Source organism: Poecilia formosa, unplaced genomic scaffold, assembly GCF_000485575.1.
Source record: "Poecilia formosa unplaced genomic scaffold, Poecilia_formosa-5.1.2 Scaffold17, whole genome shotgun sequence".
Classification (NCBI taxonomy): Eukaryota; Metazoa; Chordata; class Actinopteri; order Cyprinodontiformes; family Poeciliidae; genus Poecilia; species Poecilia formosa.
Window position 1 is genome coordinate 269,783 of NW_006799956.1, and position 10,758 is coordinate 280,540.

Genomic DNA, 10,758 nt, shown 5'->3' on the forward strand with positions numbered 1-10,758 from the left:
TCTCTGAGAAAGTTACTTTTAGAAAGATGAAACCACATGTGACTACATTTACATGAATTTTTAAGGATTTTATTCTCTTTAACTAAATACTGCTACCATTTTAACAATGACAGCAGTAAACTCTGGTCAGATTAGACTAAGATTAAACAAAAGTTAAACAAAAGTTAAACAAAGGTTGAATTTATGGACGAGTATCTCATGACCACTGCTGTATAAAGCAGAGGAAAACAGCGGCAAAATACAGGATTTGATCTGGATGATCTAGAGAGACTACGCAAAGTGGAGTGTCCATCAGTCACACTTCTTTGCATGCTAAACGTTGAGGCTGCTAATGGTGCGCTGTGATGCCATAGCTCGGCTGGGGACTGCAGCCCTGAGGAGGAGCTTTGTGGAAATGGGCGGAGTTTTGTGAGAGCAGGCGTTTAGGCACCCCCGAATTACTGCCACAAGAGATTGAAGGGTTTCTCAAAGCAACACTCGGGGTACGGTTTGATGAAGGAGTAACATTTAGGAGATAGGTACGGTTTGATGAAGGAGTAACATTTAACATGATGTAAAGCAAAAAAACAAAAAACAAAAAAGGTTTCATATTATTCTTTCTCTTTAACAAATGGGTCCAGATGGGCCAGTAAGCATTTGCCATGATTTCATGTGTGCATCAAGCATTTTTTAATTTTTTTTATTTTGGTCTCTAAGCCTCCTGAATAAATGTGGTAGGATTTTTCTTACATTTTTATTGTGAGATTATACCAATGTCATAGGTATAATCTCGTTTTATACACATCTTCAGCCGACAGAGTGGCGGCTGCTCCTGTGTACTTAAAAAGCGGCTCCCTGCTGATGCATATCAGACAGCTGACATTGCTCAGCTTTGAAAGGGGAACTTTTGGCCTGTTTCATGCTAAAAACTGGCCCAGCTGTTGTCCAGCTGTTATGTTGGGAACCCGAGGGAAGCTGAAGCACTAATAGCTTGTATATTTCTGTAACAATTTGCTGGAGCGGCTCAGTGCCTCGAGGCCACCGCGCGTCAGCAGCGGCGCTGCAGTGCATGCGCACACCCTGGAGGATATAGCTGCCGCGCGCCCCCGACCGCGTGTGCGACGGCGCGCGTGTGAACTGGTGGGAGAGGAGGAGAGGACCAGTGAGGCAGAGGAGGAGGAGGAGGCAAGTGCAGAAGGCTCGGCACTGAACGGGACTCCGCGTAAATAAACAGCACAGCAGCAAAGCGCTCCGTGGAGGGGCAGCTGAAGAGACGGAGCACACCGGGCTTCGCGTGTCGCATCGAAGAGGAGCAGTCAGGTAAGCGACGCCAAATTACACAATTTGTCGCACAAACACGCGCGCTCGCGCGTGTGGTGCAGTTTACAGTTCACTGTCCCGAGTTAGTGGATGAAGAAGCCGCTCCAGCACTCTGAGCTGGATACTGGGTTTCTGCAAGCACAAGCCTCTTGACAGCTCCCTCGCTGGGTTTCAGGGGCCATTTGAAAGCCGAATGTACTTTTCTGGTATCACATTTATGTTCTGCTGGAGAAAATTACTTGGAGTCGTCTCAACTGCAAAAGCGACGTGTTGTTGTAGTTGTAGGTTGCTCAAAAGATGCCCAGAAGACTGATTGCCACTCATTTAGCCCTGCCCTCATATGTAATAATAAAAAGAGTAACACTTATCATTTTCTATGAATAGATTTTAATCAATATCTCTGAGTAGATATTATGTTAAATTACTACCACTGATTGCTCAGCCAAATTAGTTAAAGTCCAACTTTGATTAATTTTGCTTATCCATTTTTCCAATCATGTCAAAATGAAAAAAAGAGAAGTGATTAAGCCCCAAACATTACTGAATTGTAATGCACATTTTAAATATTCGATTAAAGTATTTTGGTTCTGTTGACCATGAGCATATGTGTGGCAGACTTGGTAATATTTTTATACTTTAGGGAATTTAAGCCAGTTTAAAATATTTAAGCCTGTTTCTGAAAATTATAATAGGAGTCCCCCAAGGCTTGGTGTTATTTTCCGTCTTTATCTCTAAAATGGAAAACAGTATGCCTGTAGCTGAAGTGGTCCTTATGAAGATTAGACAATACTTGACATATATTTCTGTTCTTTCAAGCAGACTGTTGACAAGCTTCTAATGTCTTTTTTAGCATTTGTTGGTTCTTAGTATAAAGGTAACTAAATTAGGGTTGTTTTCCAGAAATCTTTCCCATATTTCAAGTCATATTACTTCTGCACTAGACTGAGACCTTATTAAGAGAGTATCATCATAGATATATTTAAATATTTGTTTGGATGGTAACCATTATTTTAGAATGCATATTGATAATTTAGGTTAAATGTAACTGAATATGGTAATATTATTCTTTGCATGTTATTTTTTGGAATTTGGTAGAGGTGCTTCCTTTTGCTTTGTGTCGCGATGATGCCAAATCTTTAGAGTATTCTAATGTCTGATCTTTTTGTGTCTTTGGGAAGTTTAAAGCTCCTTTAAGCTTTCTGTAACAGAAGGATGCTGCAGTTGTTCCTAGACCAGATTTGTACCTGTATTATGTTGAGTCGGATTTGTTTTATTTTGCTTGTGTTAATGTCGATTTTTCAAAGTTAACTTGGAACTTGTGCTGGTGTGCCTTCTGGACCGGGTCTTTCTCTGAAAAGAGGAGTTAATGGCAACCACTGCCTCAAGGTTAAGAAGCTTTGCTTGCTAGCAGTTTAGTTTGACTTTTGGACTAGAGTTGTTGCTGAACTTGTTAAAGCAGAGCTGTTGCATCTAAACAGAATGACTGGGCTCTGACAAAGGTTTTTGACTGTTTTTTTATTTATTTTGGCATAAAACAAACAGAGAAACTGTGAAATTTTTGGTTACAGCTACGATGATGTGAAAGTCTTATAATTAGTCCACGCCTCATCAAGATGTGTGATTTTTAAAGAATCAAAATAAAATACCTAATGATAAAGTTAAACAATTATTGAGCATTATGATACATTTAACTATGTTTGACAAAAATTTTGATAATTTTAGTGACTTATATTTTTTAATGTCCAGAATTATAATTTTTTTAATTGTACTGTAGCTGAGTTCCTGTTTTGACCTGTGTGGATGAAATTGCTGCCTTAATACAGAAAATCCCTCATATCCTAAGCTGATTTGCTGCCCACATGTTTAATTCCTGTCATGCTCATATCACATCTCTATCTTGGCTTTCCCTGACCAGCCTGTTTGGTCTAATTTTCCCCACACCATCAGCCTCACCAGTTGCATCTCTCAGCCGTCATTTCACAAGTCAAACAATTGTTGCACAGAGAAAAATCCAATTCTCACCCAATCCTTTGCTTTCTACCCCCTCCTCTTCCTTCTGTCTAGCCTCCTCCACCCGTCGCCCCCAATCAAAGCTTTGGCCAGGGGGGAGCGCGCCGTCATCCAGCATCTCAACAACACCCCTCTTTCCCCTTCTCCTCGTCGTCCTCCCAGACGCTCTCACTCATACACACACCCAAACACACATGCCTCGACTGCACACTTTCGCTCTCTGCTCTGTTGGCCAAATTAATACAATGCTAATGACCTCTGCTTTATTGTCTGAAGCCTCGGTGCTCTCTGAAAAGGCTGACACACTTTCCAATGATGTTTATTCACTCCACACAGACTACAGTTAATCTGTTTAAGAAGATAACAATATCCTTCTATCCCTGCCTTATGCCTTGTTAGCATTAATGCAGAAACAAGAGGTTAAAACTGAAGATATCTCTGCGTTGCTGGACTTTTTGGCGGTCTCTTGAGCAGGCACTGCTCTGCAGCTGCCTTTAGATCTGCTAGTAGGGAACATTTCAGGCCCACTTGACAAATAAGGAGAAATCGGGACAAGATAGTGACCTACATTGTGCTGCCATCTTTTACTCTCAGCTTCGGCGCAAACGGCACCAAGGCGGGGGGGAGATTTGCATAACTAAGGGATTACGATGACACACGTTGGCCAGAGTTATTGAGAGAGCGCCAGTCTAAGTCACACTCCTGACCTAAAACCAGCAATGGCGCTAGTTCTCCGCTCTGGGGGCTGTGGGAAAAGCTTGGGTGTTTGGAGGGAAAATGCCACCGATTCCACCCTGTGGGCTGAAGAAGCACGCAGACTATGCTCTGAGAAACGACTGAGGCTCCTTCTGTGACCGGCTGTCTGTGGCATGGTGAATGCTGCACGACGGAACAAAGTGCCCCACTGACAGAGAGCGCTCTTATGTGTCACTTTGTGCTGATGATTACATCATCGCTGCGAGGAACTGGACTAAACCTGGGAGCCTTTCAGTTGGCGATTATCTCAACAAGGACACTCATTTATGTAGCAGACAGATTCATGTCAGTCATTCTCAGATGGAACTGATTAAACACGCCAGCTGATTGACGCTGCAGTCAGTGAGAAATACGTTCATTATGGATGGCATTTACAGTGCCTTGCTGAAGTATTGACACCTCTTAAACTCTTTCTCACATTTCCTCACTTTGCAACTGCAAACATCAATATATTTCGCTGGTTCTTCATGGAGTAGCCCAACAAAACATGGAGCAATAAGGCAAACAATTTTCCCTTTTTAATTAAAAATCTGAAGAGTGTGCATTTGTATTTAGTTCTCCAGAGTAAATACGGTCTAGAATTGGATTTAATTTCTTCAAGCTGCAAATATTTTAGTGTTTGAACATCTAGAGAGTGAAATTTCCTGCCTTGTCTTCTTTCCAAAACAGCTCAAGCTCAGTCATATTAGATGGAAAGTGTCTGCGAGCAGAAAGTTTCAGGTTTTGCCACAGATTCTCATTTGGACTTAGGTCTGGATTTTGACTGGACCTCTCAGAAACATAATTCCTTATTAATATTAAAAAATAATGTTTATTAATCAAAGTGCTTTAAAAATATCCGACTCAGTTAAAATGTATGAACAGGTCAAACCTTTACAAAAACTGGAAATCGAAATATCAAAATTCAACTATAAAAGTGATTGGCACACGTCTCACATAAAACCTATCATCTTCACACACAGTTTAAGAAGCAGGTTTTTATAAAGTGTCACGCTGTCACTTTGTCATTAGCTGTCAGGCTGTGTTGGAACACAGTCCAAGGTACATGCCAGCATCTTTGTGTTTGCAAAACGATCTGTGTTAGCCAAACACGTTTCAGTAACTTTTATACTTGAAACAACACAGATTTTCATTAAATAACTCCAGAATGTTTAAGGTTTTGCTTTTTAAATGGTAGAAATTAGCTATTAGATGAGCCCTGCTCTGATGCTCATATTCCTCAAACTGAGATTAATGTGACTGCTGTCTACTGCAAAATAGATACGGACTGCTCCACAAATTCACACTTTATAAATTGAAACTATCTTTTACATAGATATAAACTTATGGTATGCATGCTCTGGATGCTTTTTCAGACCTTCTACCTGGAAATAAAACTCAGATGACAATGGCCGAATGACTAAGAGGAAGGAAAAAGAAAAAAGATCAGACAGTTCTTCTTTTCCTTAATGTCTCTGAAGGAAAACCACATTCAACCCTCATCAATGCGCCATGATGTTTTACTTGTCATAAAAAATTGCACAGACAAAATTCAATAATTCACCATCATGTGTCAGCCCCGCTGATTGACCGGATGATTGAGTGTGCTCTGGGGACCCATATATGATCCAGTCGTCGCTGTGAGAACCGTGAGTGTGCTGCTCAGCTGAGATGAGGCCAAATCTCCAGGGACTGATGGAAGCCCGTGCCTATCCATTAGTGTCACTTCGGCCTGGGTGTTTCTTCCCAGCAGAGCAGTCACACACGTCAGCGCAGCACACTGACATCGCCTGGACCCCTTGTCACAAACATTTTTGGCTCTCTTTGGGACTGATGTGCGCCTCATTAGGGGAAGCGACACTCTCACCTTCTTCACGGATGCTTGAATACTTAGTTGTAATTCAGATATATGTATGCAGTCAGAGGAATGCATCACAAAAGAGCGCTTTACAGACATGTTCATTATGTAAAGATGAAAACACATCTCTCTTTCCGTCTGTCGCTGTATATGCTACGTGTAGGCAAGGTGGTGGATGCAATTACAGTTTCACAGGCAGTTAGGCAGCAGGTCTAATAGGGACTGACACTTTCCTGTGAATCCACTTAATGCAGCTGCAAGTGTTGATGTTTACAGCTTAGACTTTTATTATTCTGCTCAAAAAGAATTGTGACGTATAGCTTGGAAAAACTGGTGAATGAGGTGATTTATGTGTTGCTCACGCCACCTCTCCTGACTAATTAGCTGAATAGATGTGAAGACTTGTTGCATTTTTTTCCTTTTTTAATCTTTTGCAGAGCTTTTCAATGATGCTCATAAAATATTATATAGTAAAAGTAACTCCTTGCTCAAGTTATTTTAATTTCTGATGTTTTTACTTGCAAACATTCTCAAAAATCTGACCTTGAATCTTAGAACATTAAGTTATTTTTATTATTGCTAGTACTGTATTACTTTTGCAGAGAAATAGACATTTTAATTTATCGATTTTAGGTTTTAGAAACTTCTGAAAGAAAGTTGAACATCCTGAGCATGGCTAAGGCAGTGGTAGGTTAAAGATTTTGTGAGATTGGATCCAAAAATTTGAGATCTTGCCACTATTTACCTTTTCCTTTCAGTCATACGAGTTTCTGAGCTAACATTTAAAGTTCAATGGAAACTGAGTCAAGAATTGGCATGGATGGGTATGAGTAAAAGGTGTTACATTTTTTTGATACTGTAATATTAATAAAATGATTCCAAAACAAATTGAATACCATTTTCTGATTGCTTTTATCTGAACAGCTTGCCAACAAGCTAATAGCTTGCCAATGTTGTTTTAATAAGAATGATTGGTGGGAGTCCTTTCCTCAGCATTAATGTCTGTTTTTTGCATTAGGGATATTTGCAAGCAACTGATTTTTTTTTCTTCTTTAACTAACCTATTTTCAACCAGCTCTCCAGCAGTGTGCAGCAACAGGTGGGAATTGGGACGCTGCAACTTTACTCTCAATAAAGCTGCATAGCTTTCCTTTGTGTCGCTTTAGATACAACATATTAAAGAACTTTGAGCTGTAGGGAATTGATGACGAACAGTTTTATCAGATTTTGAATATTTTTAAACTTGACATAAAAAAAGTTTAAAAAAAAACTCCGATGTGTGAAGCTGTTGTGTGTGCAGGAAGCTAAATGTTAATTAAATGCCACCAAGTTTTAGATCCAGCATTAGCAGAGGCAGGACAAACACTGCTCAATAGGTATATGCTAACTTGTTTAAAATCTTCCAGCTTTAGATCATTAATTAGAAATAGTAATTGGACATTTTATGTCCTAAATGAGTTATCAAGCTCCTGTTCAATAAGGCCTCTCCCTCTAAAATTAGTGTGTTATTTTTGGCCGATAGGGGCCTTGACAAATGGTGGATGAGTAAAGGTCAGTGTAGACGTCCCGTGACGGCCCACTGTGACCACATTATTGCACCAGAGCTTTGCAGCATGACAGTCATCAAGCCTAATCACTCAGGGTTGCCAAGGGAACAACACTATTATCAGATGTGTCAGGTTATTTCGCCCCGTTACAGAGTAAAGGGGTTTAATAACATGGAGACATGGTCTTTTCTTTGTTGTGACCAGCTGCTGGGGGGAGCGACATCAATCGAGCCATGTTCTGAACTGGGTCCCCAGGATAGTAGAAAGTAATGTTTTTGGTTTTATGCTCATGTTCTCTGGCCCCTGCAGGTCATGTCATCTCGCTCTTATTCATGTCTCAATCTCAATGTATGAGTATGAGGAACTGGACATGAGACAAAAATGTGCATCCAGGGTGTATTTCTTGAGAAACAGTGAAGCGAGGGGGGCAAGTGGGAGTGTTTTGATGCTTTCGGGGTGTTCCAGGGAGGAGGGGCGGATCATGTACCACCAGCGATGTTGAGAAGGGGCAGGGGGAACAAAAGGGGTCTGTTGTCTCTGTCTGCGCTGGTGGAGCGGCCTTTCTCGCCTCTTCCTTGCTGTGTGTGCGCATATATGAGAGTGTATGTCTGTGTGGGAAGAGAAGAGTGTCGCAGGGCTTACATTGGAGAAGATACACAATAAAAAGTCGGGTGCTGTGCCTCTCTTTGAACACATCGTTTTTGCTGTGGAAGAAGGGACAGAAAGGCAAATTTCGTCACAGAGAAGCACTGGGTCTATTAAATCTCCTGCTAGCTTTGGAAGGGCAGCAGATGTTTAGAGAGGTTGTTGGAGCCCCAGCAGCAGGACATAACAATGCTCGGTGCTTCCCTTTCCTGCCCTTAGAGCAACAGGAGGTGGGCATTACTTCACTGGCAGGGTCGTGGGCTCGCCAAAATTCAGGGGCATTAAAGACGAGTGTGTTCTGGAACGGTCCGCTCTCAAGCCTACATCCTTCCTCTAATCTGAACGGAGATTACAAAAAACTGCACCGCATATCTCACTCCAAGTTGGCACAAGCATCGATATCATTTGCATTGTGAATAGCTCAGTAAATACAAACGGAGATTAATTTGTTGGCAGCCTTGTACTGTAGTTACGCAGTCTCACTTTGAAAGATGCAGAAAAAAATCTAACATTAATTTGAACACCTTTGTTTGAGAGGAAAATATCTATATTAAGAAATGATTGCCTTTTACAAAATAACTGGTGGCACAATTTTTGGCACCTTTACTGTTAATACTATAATATCTTTTTAACAAAAGAACAAGGCTTACTCTTTGACCACATTTTAGAAGGTCATACTATGCAGATGGAGAAATCTTTGACTATTCATCTTTGCACAATCTCTCAAGATTGTCCAGACTCCTGGTTTCGTTCTCATGCTCTCTTCCTGTCAGCTGACCCCATACATTTTGGTGTGTGGAAAAGGATGACCATGGAACAAGGTAGATTTTGTGTCTAGGTAAACATCTCTGTGTTGATTTATTTGTATACATGCATGTACAGTATTTTAATCTTTATCCTGTTAAGAGAGCCATTGGGATTTTCTTGCAGAGGTACAGTAGATAGATTTATGTTTGAAATCTCCTGGTATTTCATAGGATTAAAAAGGTGCCTAATGCCTTTGAAACAGAGCCTCAGTCACAGCTTCACACATCCTCCAACACACATATTCCTCTGTTGTTTCTCACCAAATTCACCTAGAATATTACTTCCTGAAACTTATTAGACTAAACACAACCTTGTTAAAGTTTAGCACCACCTGTTTATATTTGTGATTGTAGGACTGGAAAGATTTTTTTCTCAGCATCACACCCAAACAACTGGTTGCCATGTAGCGGTTGTTACGTTTTCTAACACGCAATCTTTTTTTAAGCTCCATCCTCGACACTAACCTCTTTCACGAAAGATTTCCGTCCCTAACCTGCAAAGACAAGCTGCCTCTTATCTATTCATAGATCTCAAGGGGAGGTGGTGATATCCCGCACAGCTTTGAGATTTCAATTATGAAGTTGGTAGTGTCGGACCACTCCAGGTGTGGTGCAGCATTGACACCAGCACTATGCAAACAATTTGTATTTCAGCTTCCCCAAGCCATGTCTTTTTAAACCTGTAATGTGAGGAGAACTCAGAGTAGCCTATTGTTGGCTTTTATTTAAATTATATATCTCGTTTTCTTTCTCTTCTCATCAAAAACCATTTCTTTTAAATCCTGTGGTTGACTGATCACTTAAATCATTTTTCATCACTCTCTTCATCATTCTTTTGACTCCCGGAGCCGGCTTGCCTTATAAAAGTCAATTATGGGCCTGTGACTATCTCACTTGGTGTTACTGATTACTGATTAAACATTTGTAGAAATTTTAATAGCTAGAAAACATTTAGTACAATTCATTTACTTTAAAAGGATTGCTAGGATACAACAAACTGTACAAAGTGAATAATTAGCAACTAGCACAATTAGCATTAGCATCTATTAGTATCTTTTTCCCTACTGAATTAATGCACAGTTTCTTTTCTAAATATTTCAGTGTTATTTTATTCTTCTTCAATTAAAAGATCGATTTATTTTCAGGCTTTTTGCACATTTGCATCAGGGGTGACTACAAATTCGAGTACGTTTGTATCACAAATCACTGAGAATTCAAATTGTGCTTATGACAGATTTAGGGTTTCTACTATAAGCATCTGCATTCTTGTCCAACTGTTGATGAATGTTACATTGTGTAAAGTCATAGGAGAAGGCAATTTCAGATATAAGCAAATCCATTGCATAGATTATGCCCACACAAGATACGAGCATGAATCAACAGGAAAGAGGAAGACTTTTAACTGTCAAGTCATGAATGAAGTTCACTTGGAAACACAAATTTGACATGGTTCACTTGTGTCTCTGACCCCGAGATCTTATTTAGGCCAGGCTTTTCTAATGCCCTCGGCCTCTGATCCGTCCTCTAACCCCGCCCACTGCCCAGCCCCGGCTAAAGAGAACATGCTAGCAGTTCAGTAGCCACCAATGAAGGGCCCTTAATCCAAGCGGGATGACAGCTTGGCTCTGGAGGCTGTTTCTGTGGAGCTGAGACCAATGGGCTTTTCTTTCCCTCTTTTTCATCCCTTAAACCCCCCAAACACAGCCATGGGATTCCTAGGGTAGGAAAAACATGTCCCAGAGGAGACAGAATAATAAGATGGTACACAAATCTAAGGGTGGATCTGAGATTCCCTCCATCCACTAGAAGATACAGGAACATCCTTTAAAAATAAAAAGCATAAATAACAAACAAAGAC

General features: G+C 40.6%; 1 protein-coding gene across 13 annotated transcripts in view; it reads left to right on the forward strand.

The window, feature by feature from the left end:
* The first annotated feature begins 1,096 nt into the window (after positions 1 to 1,096).
* Positions 1,097 to 10,758, forward strand: part of LOC103134426 (neuronal cell adhesion molecule-like) — a 91,387-nt gene continuing 81,725 nt past the window's right edge. For 11 of the 13 annotated variants that reach the window (XM_007546660.2, XM_016668749.1, XM_016668745.1 and 8 more), the window contains exon 1: positions 1,098 to 1,299. The gene's annotated coding sequence lies outside the window, so the exon portion shown is untranslated. Of the gene's footprint in view, positions 1,300 to 10,758 lie in introns of all 13 variants that reach the window. The other 2 variants (XM_016668747.1, XM_016668753.1) reach the window with 1 other exon arrangement.